Source organism: Bufo bufo, chromosome 4 (assembly GCF_905171765.1).
Source record: "Bufo bufo chromosome 4, aBufBuf1.1, whole genome shotgun sequence".
NCBI lineage: Eukaryota > Metazoa > Chordata > Amphibia > Anura > Bufonidae > Bufo > Bufo bufo.
Genome location: NC_053392.1, coordinates 130,561,454 through 130,579,401, shown reverse-complemented (window position 1 = coordinate 130,579,401; position 17,948 = coordinate 130,561,454).

Below are 17,948 nucleotides of genomic sequence, written 5' to 3'. Positions count from 1 at the left end.
GCGGATCCGTCCAGACTTACAATGTAAGTCAATGGGGACGGATCCGCTTGAAGATGACACTAAATGGCTCAATCTTCAAGCGGATCCGTCCCCCATTGACTTTCAATGTAAAGTCTGAACGGATCCGCTCAGACAACTTTCAGACTTAGAAATTTTTGTGAACGGATGCAAACGTCTGCATTATAGGAGCGGATCCATCTGATGAAACATCAGACGGATCCGCTCCGAACGCTAGTGTGAAAGTAGCCTCAGCAAGTGAACCGAAGATCTGATTCATGAAAAAGATCCGAACTTCCCATCTCTAAGAGCAGTGACGCAGCCGCGGTGACAGAGTGGGAAGGGGGGGGCGTGGTGTAGTGACAGCGTGGGGAAGAAGAAATTACAGAGCTGGAGGGGTGGAGCAATGAAAGGTTCTGGGGGAGGAGCAGTGACAGAGCCGTTACAGAGCCAGGAGCATTGATAGAACTTTCACCTCTGCCAGCACCCCTCAGAGGACCCCCTTTCTGCATGTGTTGTCAAACTGGGAAGGTGAGGGGGGTCCTTTCCATGCCACATCAGCAGCTAGTTTGCCTAAACCACCTAGAGGTACGGGTAGTAATGTGCTAAGATTAGCAAGAGTGTGCACTAAACTAATTGCTGTGATCACATTAAGGCCTCGTTCACACCAGGCAGTGCGTTCCAGCCTGATTCTGTCCAGAATGCCCTGCACCGCATTGCGGCCGGCTAACTATATTGTGAGGCAGGAGGGGGCGTAGTGGTCTGTTGAAGTGATTGGCACCATAACCATGCCCAACGGCTGCAATGCGATTGGCTGCACAGGATCGCAAGGCACATTATGTCTGCGGTCCAGTCAAAACAAAATGCTGCAAGCAGCCTTGTGACCGGACCTCAGGCATAATTGTGCCTTGCGATCCCGTGCATCCGATCGCCTGCGCCTGTGGCTACGGTGCCATTCACTTCAATGGATTGTCACGCCCCCTCCTGCCCCACAACATAGTGAGCCGGCCGCGATGTAGGCATTCTGGACAGAATCATCTGGTGTGAACGAGGCCTAAACTTAGTCATTTCACACCACAAAGGCTGGAACGCAAGCCAGCCACCCATCCCTGCATAAGAAAGCGTGGCGGTGCATTGAAATAAGGTTTTGATTTAAAATTATTTTTTGTATCAGGACAAGTAGGTTGTCATGAGGAACAAGTAGATCGAGCCCCCGCTTTAGTCCTTCGACAAGTAGTTTTTTTTTTTATTTCCACACCCCTGCACTGTTATGGGGGATCTGCGGATGGCACTGTTATGAAGGATCTGCGGATGGCACTGTTATACAGGATCTGTGGATGGCACTGTTATACAGGATCTGTGGATGGCACTGTTATGGAGGATCTGTGGATGGCACTGTTATGGAGGATCTGTGGATGGCACTGTTATGGGGATCTGTGGATGGCACTCTTATGAAGGATCTGTGGTTGGCACTGTTATGGGGGATCTGTAGATCACGCTGTTATGGAGGGGATCTATGGATGACACTGTTATGGGGATCTGTGGATGACGCACTGTTATGGGGATCTGTGGATGGCACTGTTATGGGGATCTGTGGATGACACTGTTATGGGGATCTGTGGATGGCACTGTTATGGAGGATCTGTGGATGGCACTGTTATGGGGATCTGTGGATGGCATTGTTATGGGGATCTGTGGATGGCACTGTTATGGGGGATCTGTGGATGGCACTGTTATGGAGGATCTGTGGATGGCACTGTCATGGGGATCTGTGGATGGCACTGTTATGGGGATCTGTGGATGGCACTGTTATGGAGGATCTGTGGATGGCACTGTTATGGAGGATCTGTGGATGGCACTGTTATGGGGATCTGTGGATGGCACTCTTATGAAGGATCTGTGGTTGGCACTGTTATGGGGGATCTGTAGATCACGCTGTTATGGAGGGGATCTATGGATGACACTGTTATGGGGATCTGTGGATGACGCACTGTTATGGGGATCTGTGGATGGCACTGTTATGGGGATCTGTGGATGACACTGTTATGGGGATCTGTGGATGGCACTGTTATGGAGGATCTGTGGATGGCACTGTTATGGGGATCTGTGGATGGCATTGTTATGGGGATCTGTGGATGGCACTGTTATGGGGGATCTGTGGATGGCACTGTTATGGAGGATCTGTGGATGGCACTGTCATGGGGATCTGTGGATGGCACTGTTATGGGGATCTGTGGATGGCACTGTTATGGAGGATCTGTGGATGGCACTGTTATGGGGATCTGTGGATGGCACTGTTATGGAGGATCTGTGGTTGGCACTGTTATGGGGGATCTGTGGATGGCATTGTTATGGGGATCTGTGGATGGCACTGTTATGGAGGATCTGTGGTTGGCACTGTTATGGGGAACTGTGGATGGCATTGTTATGGGGATCTGTGGTTGGCACTGTTATGGGGGACCTATGGATGATGCACTGTTATAGGGGATGTGTGCTATGACTGTACTCTGTACTCAGCCTCCGAGTCCTACCTGATACACAGCCCTGAACAGCCGGATGACAGCTCTGCACAAGCAGCAGCTAGCAGTCACATGTGTGGGAGGAGTCAGGCTCCGGGCAATGTCCGTGCTGGAGCCTGCTGTTGGGGGCGGGGGCGGGGCCGGGGGATGGGCTCCTCTCTCTGTCAGTCCCTCTGTGTAATACTGCACCAGTCAAGGAGCCTCCTCGCTGTCGGCACGGCCGGCCGTGCAGCAGTCAAGGCTACCGGCCTAACGGGCCGTGCCAGTACGGCCCTGTATGCGGGCTGCTGGGCCTATTTTCATGCAGGGGCCTGGAGCTGCAGCTCCATCCGCCCCTACGTTAATCCGGCCCTGCATACTGGGGTGAAAAAAGCCTCTCATATACTGCACATCTGTGATTACACGTGCATAAGTGATTGTCACATTAAGGCCAGAAATACAGATTTTTTCTTACTGGGGTGAAAAAACCCTCTGATATACTGCATATCTCTGATTACACATGCATAAGTGATTGTCACATTAAGGCCAGAAATACAGCTTTTTTCTTACTGGGGTGAAAAAACCCTCTGATATACTGCATATCTCTGATTACACGTGCATAAGTGATTGTCACATTAAGGCCAGAAATACAGCTTTTTTCTTACTGGGGTGAAAAAACCCTCTGATATACTGCACATCTGTGATTACACGTGCATAAGTGATTGTCACATTAAGGCCAGAAATACAGTTTTTTTCTTACTGGGGTGAAAAAACCCTCAGATATTTTGCACATCTGTGATTACACGTGCATAAGTGATTGTCACATTAAGGCCAGAAATACTGCTTTTTTCCTACTCGGGTGAAATAAACCTCTGATATACTGCACAACTGTGATTACACGTGCATAAGTGATTGTCACATTAAGGCCAGAAATACGCCTTTTTGGTTACTGGGATGAAAAAAGCCTCTAATATATTGCACATCTGGGATTACACATGCATAAGTTACTGTCACATTTAGGCCATAAATACTGCTGTCATATAGAGTTAAAAAAAAAATTTAGTGCAATACCCTACATCAGGGTTTTTATTGGCTGTTAATTTTTTTTAACAGACTTAACCACTTTTTACTTTGATTTGTAAACGCTAACTATGATGCAAACATCTAATAAGGGACGCAGTCGTGGTGGTGGTGGTGGTGTTGGTGGAGCCTCTGGTGCAGGGAGAGGACGTGGGCGTTCTGCCACAGCTACACGTCCTACTGAACCTACTATCTCAGGTCCCAGTAGCCGCCAGAATCTACAGCGATATTTGGTCGGGCCTAATGCCGTTCTAAGGATGGTAAGGCCTGAGCAAGTACAGGCGCTAGTCAATTGGGTGGCCGACAGTGGATCCAGCACGTTCACATTATCTCCCACCCAGTCTTCTGCAGAAAGCGCACAGGTGGCGCCTGAAACCCATGCCCATCAGTCTGTCACATCACCCCCGTGCATATCGGGGAACCTGTCTGAGCCTCAAGTCATGCAGCAGTCTCTTATGCTGTTTGAAGACTCTGCTGGCAGGGTTTCCCAAGGGCATCCACCTAGCCCTTCCCCAGGGGTGGAAGACATAGAATGCACTGACGCAAAACCACTTATGTTTCCTGATGAGGACATGGGAATACCACCTCAGCACGTCTCTGATGATGACGAAACACAGGTGCCAACTGCTGCGTCTTTCTGCAGTGTGCAGACCGAAAAGGAGGTCAGGGAAGAAGACTGGGTGGAAGCCGATGCAGGGGACGATGAGGTCCTAGACCCCACATGGAATGAAGGTCGTGCCACTGACTTTCAGAGTTCGGAGGAAGAGGCAGTGGTGAGACCGAGCCAACAGCATAGCAAAAGCGGGAGCAGGGTGCAAAAGCAGAGCAGCCGTTGCCAAAACAGTTCGCCTGCTACTGGCCACCGTCACCAGGGACCGAGCACACCAAAGGCAGCTTCAAGGAGTTCCCTGGCATGGCACTTCTTCACACAATGTGCTGACGACAAGACCCGAGTGGTTTGCACGCTGTGCCATCAGAGCCTGAAGCGAGGCATTAACGTTCTGAACCTTAGCACAACCTGCTTGACCAGGCATCTACAGTTGCAAGAAAAAGTATGTGAACCCTTTGGAATGATATGGATTTCTGCACAAATTGGTCATAAAATGTGATCTGATCTTCATCTAAGTCACAACAATAGATAATCACAGTCTGCTTAAACTAATAACACACAAAGAATTAAATGTTACCATGTTTTTATTGAACACACCATGTAAAAATTCACAGTGCAGGTGGAAAAAGTATGTGAACCCTTGGATTTAACAACTGGTTGAACCTCTTTTGGCAGCAATAACTTCAACCAAACGTTTCCTGTAGTTGCAGATCAAACGTGCACAATGGTCAGGAGTAATTCTTGACCATTCCTCTTTACAGAACTGTTTCAGTTCAGCAATATTCTTGGGATGTCTGGTGTGAATCGCTTTCTTGAGGTCATGCCACAGCATCTCAATCGGGTTGAGGTCAGGACTCTGACTGGGCCACTCCAGAAGGCGTATTTTCTTCTGTTTAAGCAATTCTGTTGTTGATTTACTTCTATGCTTTGGGTCGTTGTCCTGTTGCAACACCCATCTTCTGTTGAGCTTCAGGTGGTGGACAGATGACCTTAAGTTCTCCTGCAAAATGTCTTGATAAACTTGGGAATTCATTTTTCCTTCGATGATATAAATCCGTCCGGGCCCTGATGCAGCAAAGCAGCCCCAAATCATGATGCCCCCACCACCATACTTCACAGTTGGGATGAGGTTTTGATGTTGGTCTGCTGTGCCTCTTTTTCTCCACACATAATGTTGTGTGTTTCTTCCAAACAACTCAACTTTGGTTTCATCTGTCCACAGAATATTTTTTCAGTACTGCTGTGGAACATCCAGGTGCTCTTGTGCAAACTGTAAACATGCAGCAATGATTTTTTTGGACAGCAGTGGCTTCCTCTGTGGTATCCTCCCATGAAATCTATTCTTGTTTAGTGTTTTACATATCGTAGATTCGCTAACAGGGATTTTAGCATATGCCAGAGACTTTTGTAAGTCTTTAGCTGACACTCTAGGATTATTCTTCACCTCATTGAGCAGTCTGAGCTGTGCTCTTGCAGTCATCTTTAAAGGACAACCACTCCTAGGGATAGTAGCAGCAGTGCTGAACTTTCTCCATTCATAGACAATTTGTCTTACCATGGACTGATGAACAGCAAAGCTTTTGGAGATACTTTTATAACCCTTTCCAGCTTTATGCAAGTCAACAATTCTTAATCGTAGGTCTTCTGAGAGCTCTTTTGTGCGAGGCATCATTCACATCAGGCAATGCTTCTTGTGAAAAGCAAACCCAGAACTGGTGTGTGTTTTTTATAGGGCAGGGCAGCTGTAACCAACACCTCCAATCTCATCTCATTGATTGGACTCCAGTTGGCTGACACCTCACTCCAATTAGCTCTTGGAGATGTCATTAGTTTAGGGGTTCACATACTTTTTCCACATGCACTGTGAATGTTTGCTTGGTCTGTTCAATAAAAACATGGTAACATTTAATTCTTTGTGTGTCATTAGTTTAAGCAGACTGTGATTGTCTATTGTTGTGACTTAGATGAAGATCAGATCACATTTTATGACCAATTTGTGCAGAAATCCATATAATTCCAAAGAGTTCACATACTTTTTATTGCAACTTTACATGCGAGACACGGGCTGCAGTGGAGTAAGCACCTTCAAAACCAAGAAAGGGCTCAGGCCCCTCCTGCTCCCTCTTCTGCTGCTGCCTCGGCCTCTTCCTCCGCCTCTGGAGGAACGTTGGCACCTGCTGCCCAGCAAACAGAGGATGTGCCACCAACAACACCACCTCCGTCACCAAGCATCTCCACCATGTCACACGGAAGCGTTCAGCTCTCCATTTCACATACCTTTGAGAGAAAGCGTAAAATTCCCACCTAGCCACCCTCGATCCCTGGCCCTGAATGCCAGCATTTCTAAACTGCTGGCCTTTGAAATGCTGTCATTCAGGCTGGTGGAGACGGACAGCTTCAAACAGCTCATGTCGCTTGCTGTCCCACAGTACGTCGTTCCCAGCCGCCACTACTTCTCCAGGAGAGCCGCACCCTCCCTGCACAACCAAGTATCGGATAAAATCAAGTGTGCACTGCGCAATGCCATCTGTGGCAAGGTCCACCTAACCACAGATATGTGGACCAGTAAGCACGGCCAGGGACGCTATATCTCCCTAACTGCACACTGGGTAAATGTAGTGGCGGCTGGGCCCTAGGCGGAGAGCTATTTGGTGCACGTCCTTCCGCCGCCAAGGATCGCAGGGCATCATTCTTTGCCTCCTCTTCCTACTCGGCTTCCTCCTCCTCTTCTACCACCTCCTCATCCGGTCAGCGACAGACCTTCACCACCAACTTCAGCACAGCCAGGGGTAAATGTCAGCAGGCCATTCTGAAACTGATGTGTTTGGGGGACAGGCCCCACACCGTGCAGGAGTTGTGGCGGGGTATAGAACAACAGACCGAGTGGTTGCTGCCAGCGAGCCTCAAGCCCGGCCTGGTGGTGTGCGATAATGGGCGAAATCTCGTTGCAGCTCTGGGACTAGCCGGTTTGACGCACATCCCTTGCCTGGCACATGTGCTGAATTTGGTGGTGCAGAAATTCATTCACAACTACCCCGACATGTCTGAGCTGCTGCATAAAGTGTGGGCCATCTGTGCGCGCTTTCGGCGTTCTCACCCTGCTGCTGCTCGCCTGTCAGCGCTGCAGCGTAACTTCGGCCTTCCCGCCCACTGCCTCATATGCGACGTGCCCACCAGGTGGAAATCCACCTTGCACGTGCTGGAGAGACTGTGCGAGCAGCAGCAGGCCATAGTGGAGTTTCAGCTGCAGCACGCACAGGTGAGTCGCACTGCAGGACAGCACCACTTCACCACCAATGACTGGGCCTCCATGCGAGACCTGTGTGCCCTGTTGCGCTGTTTCGAGTACTCCACCAACATGGCCAGTGGCGATGACGCCGTTATCAGCGTTACAATACCACTTCTATGTCTCGTTGAGAAAACACTTAGGGCGATGATGGAAGAGGATGTGGCACGGGACAAGGAGGAGGAAGAGGGGTCATCTCTAACACTTTCAGGCCAGTCTTTTAGAAGTGGCTCAGAAAGAGGATTTTTGCAACAGCAGAGGCCAGGTACAAATTTGGTCAGCCAGGGCCCACTACTGGAGGACGAGGAGGAGGAGGATGGGGATGAAGCATGTTCACAGCGGGGTGGCATCCAAAGCAGCTCGGGCCCATCACTGGTGCGTGGCTGGGGGGATACGGAGGACGCAGACGATACGCCTCCCACAGAGGACAGCTTGTCCTTAGCTCTGGGCAGCCTGACACACATGAGCGACTACATGCTGCAGTGACTGCACAACGACTGCAGAGTTGCCCACATTTTAACGTGTGCTGACTACTGGGTGGCCATCCTGCTGGATCCCCGTTACAAAGACAATGTGCCGTCCTTAATTCCCTCACTGGAGCGTGATCGGAAGATGCGCGGCTACAGGCGCACGCTGGTAGACACGCTCCTGAGAGCATTCCCGACTGACGCCGGGAGACAAGTGGAAGCACAAGGTGAAGGCAGGGGAGGAGGAAGAGGTCACCAACGCAGCTGTGTCAGCGCCAGCACCTCAGAAGGCAGGGTTAGCATGGCCGACATGTAAAAAAGCTTTGTCACCTCACCGCAACAACTGGCCCCAACTGCTGATATGGAGCGTGTTAGCAGGAGGCAGCATTTGAACAACATGGTGGAACAGTACCTGTGCACACGACTACACGTACTGACTGATGGTTCTGTCCCATTCAACTTCTGGGTCTCCAAATTGTCCACATGGCCAGAGCTTGCCTGCCCTGCAGGCCACATGGCCTTGGAGGTGCTGGCCTGCCCTGCAGCCAGTGTATTCTCTGAACGTGTATTTAGAACGGCAGGAGGCGTCATTACAGACAGCCGCAGCCGCCTGTCCACAGCCAACGTGGACAATCTCACGTTCATTAAAATGAACCAGGCTTGGATCCCAAAAGACTTGTCTGTACCTTGTGCAGAATAGACATTTATACCACCATCAAACATACATTCTTGTACTCAAGTCAAGTGCAATGATTCTTTGTTTTTTTGTTTTTTTTTATTTGTCCCAATATTTTGGGGGCTACCTACCAAATAAAAAAAAAATTAAAAAACATTGTTGGCTACCTGTTCCTCCTCCATTGCTGCCTCCACATACAATACCACATTCACCGCCTCCTCAACCTCCGACTCCATATCCACCTCCTTCTCTGAGTTGCAGGTTAATAATTTGTAATTTTTAGTTATTTTATTTCATTTTAAGTTATTTCCCTATCCACATTTGTTTGCAGAGCAGTTGCCATGCTCTTAAGCACATTTTACTGCCTTTTACATCCCTCTAGCTTTTTCAAGGACTATTTTAGAGCAATTTTAGTGCCCTAAATTGAAAAAAATCTTATTTTCAATTGTCGGGTGACATTTTACCATTTTTGGCTTATACAAACCCCTGCTGTGCCTGGGTGACAGGGGCCTAAATCTCTCAAAATCCTCTGTTGTATTGCTGGGTGACATGAAACCCCTTTTGCCGTGAATGAACCCCTGCTCTGCATTGCTAACAGGGGCCTAAATCTCTCAAAATCCTCTGTTGTATTGCTGGGTGACATGTACCCCCTTTTGTCGTGAATGAACCCCTGCTCTGCATTGCTGACAGGGGCCTAAATCTCTCCAAATCCTCCGTTGTATTGCTAGTTGACATGTACCCCCATTTGCCGTGAATGAACCCCTACTCTGCATTGCTGACAGGGGTCTAAATCTCTCAAAATCCTCTGTTGTATTGCTGGGTGACATGTACCGACTTTTGCCGTAAATGAACCCCTGCTCTGCATTGCTGACAGGGGCCTAAATCTCTCAAAATCCTCTGATGTAATGCTGGGTGACATGAACCCCCTTTTGCCGTGAATGAACCCCTGCTGTGCCTGGGTGACAGGGGCCTAAATCTCTTTACGTTTAATACTTTTTATTAGTTTTAAGAAAGGACATACATTGTTATCCTTGAAAAGAAACACAAATGGCTACATAGTTAGCACCATACATAATCACGTTAGCGACACCGGTAGCCAATATACATGCCACATTGAAATACAAGACAAACAAGGATGACTAACAATACATCATACAAGAAACATAAAAACATACTAACATAAGAGCAAACATACAGTGCTATCGTTGGGGTACATTTGCGCAGGCATAGTTTTATCAGATATACTCCCATGTACAGGACCTCAACTATACAAATAAAGTATACTTAAGGCTGGGTTCACACTTGAGCGTTTTACAGCGCGTTCAAACGCGCTGTAAAACGCTCAACACATGAAAACCAATGCTTCCCTATGGCCCTGGTTCTCACTTGAGCGTTTTACAGCGCTGAAAAACGCGCTGTAAAACGCCCTACGCTCAAACAAGTACTTGAGCTTCTTTGGGGCGTTTTGACGCGCGTTTGTGGCCATAGGACATTGCAGTCAATCACACAAACGCGCGTCAAACGCGGGTTTACTATTGCAAAAAACGCTCGTCAAAAACGCGCGTCAAAAACGCGCGTTAAACGCGCATATCAAAGACGCTCAGGTCTGAACCCAGCCTAAATGTATCAAACAGGGGATGGTACAGCGAGCGGTGAAGCTCTCCATATGCCCCATTCCCTCTCAAACCTCACGGCGGCGTCATCAGCTCCCGCCAGCACACGCTCATACACTGCGTGCAGAATTATTAGGCAAATGAGTATTTTGACCACATCATCCTCTTTATGCATGTTGTCTTACTCCAAGCTGTATAGGCTCGAAAGCCTACTACCAATTAAGCATATTAGGTGATGTGCATCTCTGTAATGAGAAGGGGTGTGGTCTAATGACATCAACACCCTATATTAGGTGTGCATAATTATTAGGCAACTTCCTTTCCTTTGGCAAAATGGGTCAAAAGAAGGACTTGACAGGCTCAGAAAAGTCAAAAATAGTGAGATATCTTGCAGAGGGATGCAGCACTCTTAAAATTGCAAAGCTTCTGAAGCGTGATCATCGAACAATCAAGCGTTTCATTCAAAATAGTCAACAGGGTCGCAAGAAGCGTGTGGAAAAACCAAGGCGCAAAATAACTGCCCATGAACTGAGAAAAGTCAAGCGTGCAGCTGCCAAGATGCCACTTGCCACCAGTTTGGTCATATATCAGAGCTGCAACATCACTGGAGTGCCCAAAAGCACAAGGTGTGCAATACTCAGAGACATGGCCAAGGTAATAAAGGCTGAAAGACGACCACCACTGAACAAGACACACAAGCTGAAACGTCAAGACTGGGCCAAGAAATATCTCAAGACTGATTTTTCTAAGGTTTTATGGACTGATAAAATGAGAGTGAGTCTTGATGGGCCAGATGAATGGGCCCGTGGCTGGATTGGTAAAGGGCAGAGAGCTCCAGTCCGACTCAGACGCCAGCAAGGTGGAGGTGGAGTACTGGTTTGGGCTGGTATCATCAAAGATGAGCTTGTGGGGCCTTTTCGGGTTGAGGATGGAGTCAAGCTCAACTCCCAGTCCTACTGCCAGTTTCTGGAAGACACCTTCTTCAAGCAGTGGTACAGGAAGAAGTCTGCATCCTTCAAGAAAAACATGATTTTCATGCAGGACAATGCTCCATCACACGCGTCCAAGTACTCCACAGCGTGGCTGGCAAGAAAGGGTATAAAAGAAGAAAATCTAATGACATGGCCTCCTTGTTCACCTGATCTGAACCCCATTGAGAACCTGTGGTCAATCATCAAATGTGAGATTTACAAGGAGGGAAAACAGTACACCTCTCTGAACAGTGTCTGGGAGGCTGTGGTTGCTGCTGCACGCAATGTTGATGGTGAACAGATCAAAACACTGACAGAATCCATGGATGGCAGGCTTTTGAGTGTCCTTGCAAAGAAAGGTGGCTATATTGGTCACTGATTTCTTTTTGTTTTGTTTTTGAATGTCAGAAATGTATATTTGTGAATGTTGAGATGTTATATTGGTTTCACTGGTAAAAATAAATAATTGAAATGGGTATATATTTGTTTTTTGTTAAGTTGCCTAATAATTATGCACAGTAATAGTCACCTGCACACACAGATATCCCCCTAAAATAGCTAAAACTAAAAACAAACTAAAAACTACTTCCAAAAATATTCAGCTTTGATATTAATGAGTTTTTTGGGTTCATTGAGAACATGGTTGTTGTTCAATAATAAAATTAATCCTCAAAAATACAACTTGCCTAATAATTCTGCACTCCCTGTATATATAAGTAGAGTTTAGCCTTCGGATAACCTCCGTTATGCAAGGAACATACCGTGATTTCCAATTTTTGACTATGGCCAATTTGGTTGAAAGAAAAAGGTGTCCCAGTACCACCCTCCCCTCACATGGTATCCCAGCCAGATCAATCCATAAAAGAGCTAATGAGGGGGATGGCGGAAGCTGGGAACCCAGCAAATCCGAGGCGAGAGAGAATGTAGCCCTCCAAATATCTTGCAGCCTCGGACAAGACCATAGAATGTGATACAATGTGCCCCTGTCGCCGCATCCCCGCCAACATAAACATGAAAGATCCGGAAATATATGATTCAGGCGATCTGGTGTATAGTACCACCTTAGTATGGTCTTCATCAAGGACTCATAGTGCAAAGCACATCTAATATTTTTTTTTATACAGGAAAAGGCTGCCGACCACTGTTCATCAGTGAACACCAACCCCAAATCCCCTTCCCATGCAAGCAGCGGGGTAGTTTTAACAAATAATCCCTTATCCCCCATCATCATATACAGAGGCCGCAGTCGTGTGCATTGTGGCGGAGCCAATGACCACAGACTAAACACTTCCCGATTGCACACCAGATTAAACGGACAATTAGCTGTAAAAAAATGTCTAATACACAAGTATTTATAAAAATCTGTGTGTGGAATCAGGAACTGCCTATGAAGATATTCAAAGGGGCAGAGGGTGTCCGAAATAAATAATTTGGAGAGAAGGTCCAATCCGCCCCGCGCCCAGGACGACACCGAGATATTCGGGATAAGAAAATTAAGTACAGTTACTGGGGCGCTGGGCGGAAAGGATCCAGACCCCAAAGTACACAATCTATGGAATCGGACCCAACTTTCCAAGGCCATGAATACTAACGTCGGGAGAGGTGGCCAATTAAATGTCGGGTGAAGGGCTGCGAGCAAAAGAGTTTTTAAATTACTACCAGGGGATAATATTGTTTCTATATGTACCCACTGTTTCGCATAATTACCTACCCACCATTCCCTTAACTGTGATACCTGCGAGGCCAGAAAGTACTCATGGATATTCGGGAGACCCAATCCCCCCCGAAGTTTAGGTCTCTGCATTATTGCAGTTGCTATTCTCGGTTTATGTTGTTTCCAAATTAAAGCATTAATCAATTTGGAGCACTTCTGAAAGAAACTGCTTGGGGGGATAATAGGTAATGTCTTAAATATGTACAGGAGTCTTGGGAGGGTGAACATCTGAAATGATGCAATACGACCCACCCAAGACACCTCATATTTAGCCAAATTATCAAGGTCCTTCTCTAAGAGCCTTAATAATGGGACATAATTTACTACGAATAACTTCTTAAATGATGCTGTAAGCTTTATCCCCAGATAGTCAATTTGGTTGTTTTGCCAATCCAAATCAAAAGTATCCTTCAGCTTCTTCATCTGTATAGGAGGGATATTTATTGGGAGAGCCTGAGATTTAAGAGCATTTAGTTTATAGAATGAGAGATCTCCGAATCGGGTTATTACGTCAATGGCAGCTGTTAAAGACATTTGAGGATTTGACAACGTCAAAATTATGTCATCTGCATATAGACTGATTTTATGTTCTGTACTCCCTATATCAACTCCCTTCACATCAGGGCACTGGCGAAGGGCCTGAGCCAGAGGCTCTATAGTCAAAACAAATATCAAGAGGGACAGGGGGCAACCCTGGCGGGTACCATTACTAATATCAAAGGGGTCAGAGGGTGCCCCATTGACCCACACTCTGGCACTTGGTTGGGTATAAAGTGCCCTGATAGCCGCCAGGATTGCTCCCGTAAATCCCATCTTCCCCAGCACCGAGAAGGCGAACCGCCAATTAATGCGGTCAAACGCCTTCTCGGCGTCTAGGGTAACTAAAAGCGTTGGAATTTTCCCTCTCTGGACATAGTCCAGGATATTTAATGTCTGCCTGGTATTATCCTGTAACTGCCTACCTCTTACGAATCCAACCTGGTCCATATGGACAAGAGTAGTAATACAGGGAGCCAGACGACTTGCCAACACTTTTGCATAGATTTTTGCATCTGTATTTAACAATGATATCGGACGATAGCCCCTTACATCATCCGAAAGAAGGTCAGTTTTTGGAATGGTGACTATCCTCGCCTCCAGCATCTCTTTTGGAGAACGACCGGTACTCACATAGATAGGGGGAAAGCTCTTTTTTAAATAATTTATAATATGTGTTTGAAAAGCCGTCTGGCCCTGGTGCTTTATTATTCGGTAGTGTCGTGATAATTTCGAGAATTTCCTGCTCTGTCACTGGGGAGTTTAATTTCCCTAACTGGGCCTCAGTAAGGTTCGGGAGGTTAATGGAATCTAAAAACTGATCCATGGTTGCCGAGTTTACAGAGGACACATCCTAAATCTCTTTAAATCCTCTGTTGTATTGCTGGGTGACATGAACCCCCTTTTGCCGTGAATGAACCCCTGCTCTGCATTGCTGACAGGGGCCTAAATCTCTCAAAATCCTCTGTTGTATTGCTGGGTGACATGAACCCCCTTTTGACGTAAATTAACCCCTCCTGTGCCTGGGTGACAGGGGCCTAAATCTCTAAAAATCCTCTGTTGTATTGCTGGGTGACATGTACCCCCTTTTGCCGTGAATGAACCCCTGCTCTGCATTGCTGACAGGGGCCTAAATCTCTCAAAATCCTCTGTTGTATTGCTGGGTGACAGGAATCCCCTTTTGCCGTGAATGAACCCCTGCTCTGCTTTGCTGACAGGGGCCTAAATCTCTCAAAATCCTCTGTTGTATTGCTGGGTGACATGAACCCTGTTTTGCCGTGAATGAACCCCTGCTCTGCATTGCTGACAGGGGTCTAAATCTCTCAAAATCATCTGTTGTATTGCTGGGTGACATGAACCCCCTTTTGACGTAAATGAACCCCTGCTGTGCCTGGATGACAGGAGCCTAAATCTCTCAAAATCCTCTGTTGTATTGCTGGGTGACATGAACCCCCTTTTGCCGTGAATGAACCCCTGCTCTGCATTGCTTACAGGGGCCTAAATCTCTCAAAATCCTCTGTTCTATTGCTGGGTGACATGAACCCAATTTTGCCGTGAATGAACCCCTGCTCTGCATTGCTGACAGGGGCCTAAATTTAGTGAAAACATCTGTTACTGATCGGAAGATGCTTGACTACAAGTGCATGCTGATGATAGTATTCCCACCTGACAGCTGGGGCACAGTGGAAGCACAAGGCAAAGGCAGAGGAGGAGGAAGAGGTCGCCAACGCAGCTGGGGCACCACCAGCACCTGAGAAGGCAGGGTTAGCATCGCCCAAATGTGGAAAAGCTTTGTCAGCCTTGGAGGTGCTGAACTGCCCTGCAGCCAGTGTATAGTGTGAACGTGTGTTTAGCACGGCAGAGAGCATTATCACAGGCCGCAGCCAATGTGGACAAGCTTACGTTTATTAAAATGAACCAGGCATTGATCCCACAGGACTTGTCTGTACCTTGTGCAGAATAGACATTTATACCAGCCTCAACCATCCATTCTTGTACTCAAGTGCACTTATTCTTAGTTTTATTTTGTTATATGTCCCAATATTTTGGGGGATACCCCAATTTAAAAATAAAAAATAACGCAAATCAGTGTTGGCTACCTATTCCTCCTTCACCTCCGCTTCCACCTACACCGCCACGTCAACCTACACCGCCACATACACCCATCCACCGCCTCCTCAACCTCCTACTCCTAGATCCAGATTGTTATTTGAAATGTTTCTGTATTTTATTAGTTATTAGTTATTTTAATTCATTTCCCTATCCACATTTGTTTGCAGAACAGTTGCCATGCTCTTAAGCACATTTTGATGCCTTTTGCAGCCCTCTAGCCCTTTCCAGGACTTTTTTAGAGCAATTTTAGTGCCCAAAAGTTCGGGGCCCTATTGACTTCAATGGGGTTCAGGGTCAAGTTCGGGTCCCGAACCCGAACTTTTTTTTTTAAAGTTCGGCCGCACCTGCCGAACCCGAACATCCAGGTGTCCGCTCAACTCTAAATATAATGTTATTCAGTTCACCTACGATATGTGGTTCCAATGTAATGGCTGATTGGTGCGTAATATACTGTGGACCGCAGTTGGGCAGCCATATAGCAGAGCAAGTTTTCATTGCAACTTTAATTCTAAAGCCCTTTCCTTAGGTTAGGCCATCAGTGCTTGATTTCTTGGAATCTGCCATGTCCCTTTCATAGTATACACAGGCACAATGCACTGCCCCTTTCTGCAGACCATGCACAATTCTAATAGGCCACACATCCTTTTCATGACATGGCACTGCCCCCTCGGTGTACATTTGGGTGCCAGAGCTGCATCTGATCCCACACACAGGTTCATGGAGGACTGTAGTACGGGAAGTGCCAGAATGCTTCTGTGATGCCCAGGAGATTTGCCATGCAATAGATCTCTCCATTTTTCAGGAGCCTCCTGAATATTCTTCCTTTTTCTTTTCTTTTTTCTTTTTATCCCAAATACAGAATTAAAGTAAACATATTGCAAAAAAAGTTAAATACAAAAGCAGAGAAATAAAAATTTACAAAATTTACAAAAAGAGTCTCTTAATGGCTTGGCTAATTAAAGTATCCCAAAGTTACAGATTTTTTAACCACCTCCCGTCCGCCCATAGGATATAAACGTCCGGGAGGTGGTTCTCTATTTCTGAATGGACGTTTCTGAACGTCCGTTCAGAAACTGCAGCTGCACGCTAATCGTGCAGCTGCTGATCGGGTTGCCCGCTGTCAGTGACAGCAGGGCAACCCAGAGCAGAAGGCAGGGACAGTGCCCAGGTTTTTCAAAATTTGTGGTAAATTTGGGATTTTTTCATAAATAAAGGTGAAATATATTGACTCAAATTTATGACTATCATGAAGTACAATGTGTCACGAGAAAACAATCTCTGAATGACGTGGATAAAGTAAAGGCGTTCCAAAGTTATTACCACATAAAGTGAGATATGTCAGTTTTGCAAAATTAGGCCTGGTCAGGAAGGGGGCAAATGGCCCAGATGGCAAGTGGTTAACCCCTTAGTGACCACCCATACATGTTTTTACGGCGGTCGCTAAGGGGCCTTAGGCTGGGCCGCCGCGTTTTTACGCCCGACCAGTTTAAGCGCTGCACGGGTCCCCCGTGCAGCGGGGAGCACGGACCTGGCTCTCACATGAGAGCTGGGGCCCTGCTCTAACAGCCTGGACCGGCAGGAGTGCCGATCCGGGCTGTTTAACCCTTTACATGCCGGGCGCAATGGAGGCCGCTGCATGTAAAGTGGTGACAGAGGGAGCGGACTCCCTCTGTCTCCCATCAGCACCCCGAAAATGCGATCGCGGGGTGCTGATGTGTTGGGAAGCTTACCTTGCTTCCGATCAGGGCCCTGAGCCTGTCTTCAGTTATCTCCAGCAGGCTGTGCCTCTCTGGTGCAGCCTGCTGGTCAATGTTTGAATAGCATTGCTATTCAAATGCAATGCATTATAGAGATAATGCATTACATTTTAAAAGTAATCAAAATACTGTATATTATAGTCCCCTTGTGGGACTATTAAGTAGTAAAAAAAATTGAAAAAAAATACACATTTATAAAATAAAAAAAATTCCCAAAAATAAAAAAAAGCTTTTTTTTTCATTGAAAATACGCTTTTCAATGAAAAAAATTGCAAAAAGAAAATATCCCCCATATGTTTAGTATTGCCGCGTCCGTAACGACCGGGACTACATAAATATTACATAAATTATCCCCTATGGTGAACGCCGTAAAAATAAAATAAATAAAAAGACAGAATTTCGAATTTATTCTTAGTTTCCACCGAAAAAAACTTAATAACAAGCGATCAAAAAGCGGCATTTACTCCAAAATCAAACCAATGAAAAATACAAGTTGTCTTTCAAAAATCAAGCCCTCACACAATTCCATATAAAAAAATAAAAAAAAGTTATGGGTCTTGTGAAGTGGCAATGCAAAATCATTTTTTTGGTTAATAAAAGGGGTTTTATTGCAAAAAAAGTAGTAAAACG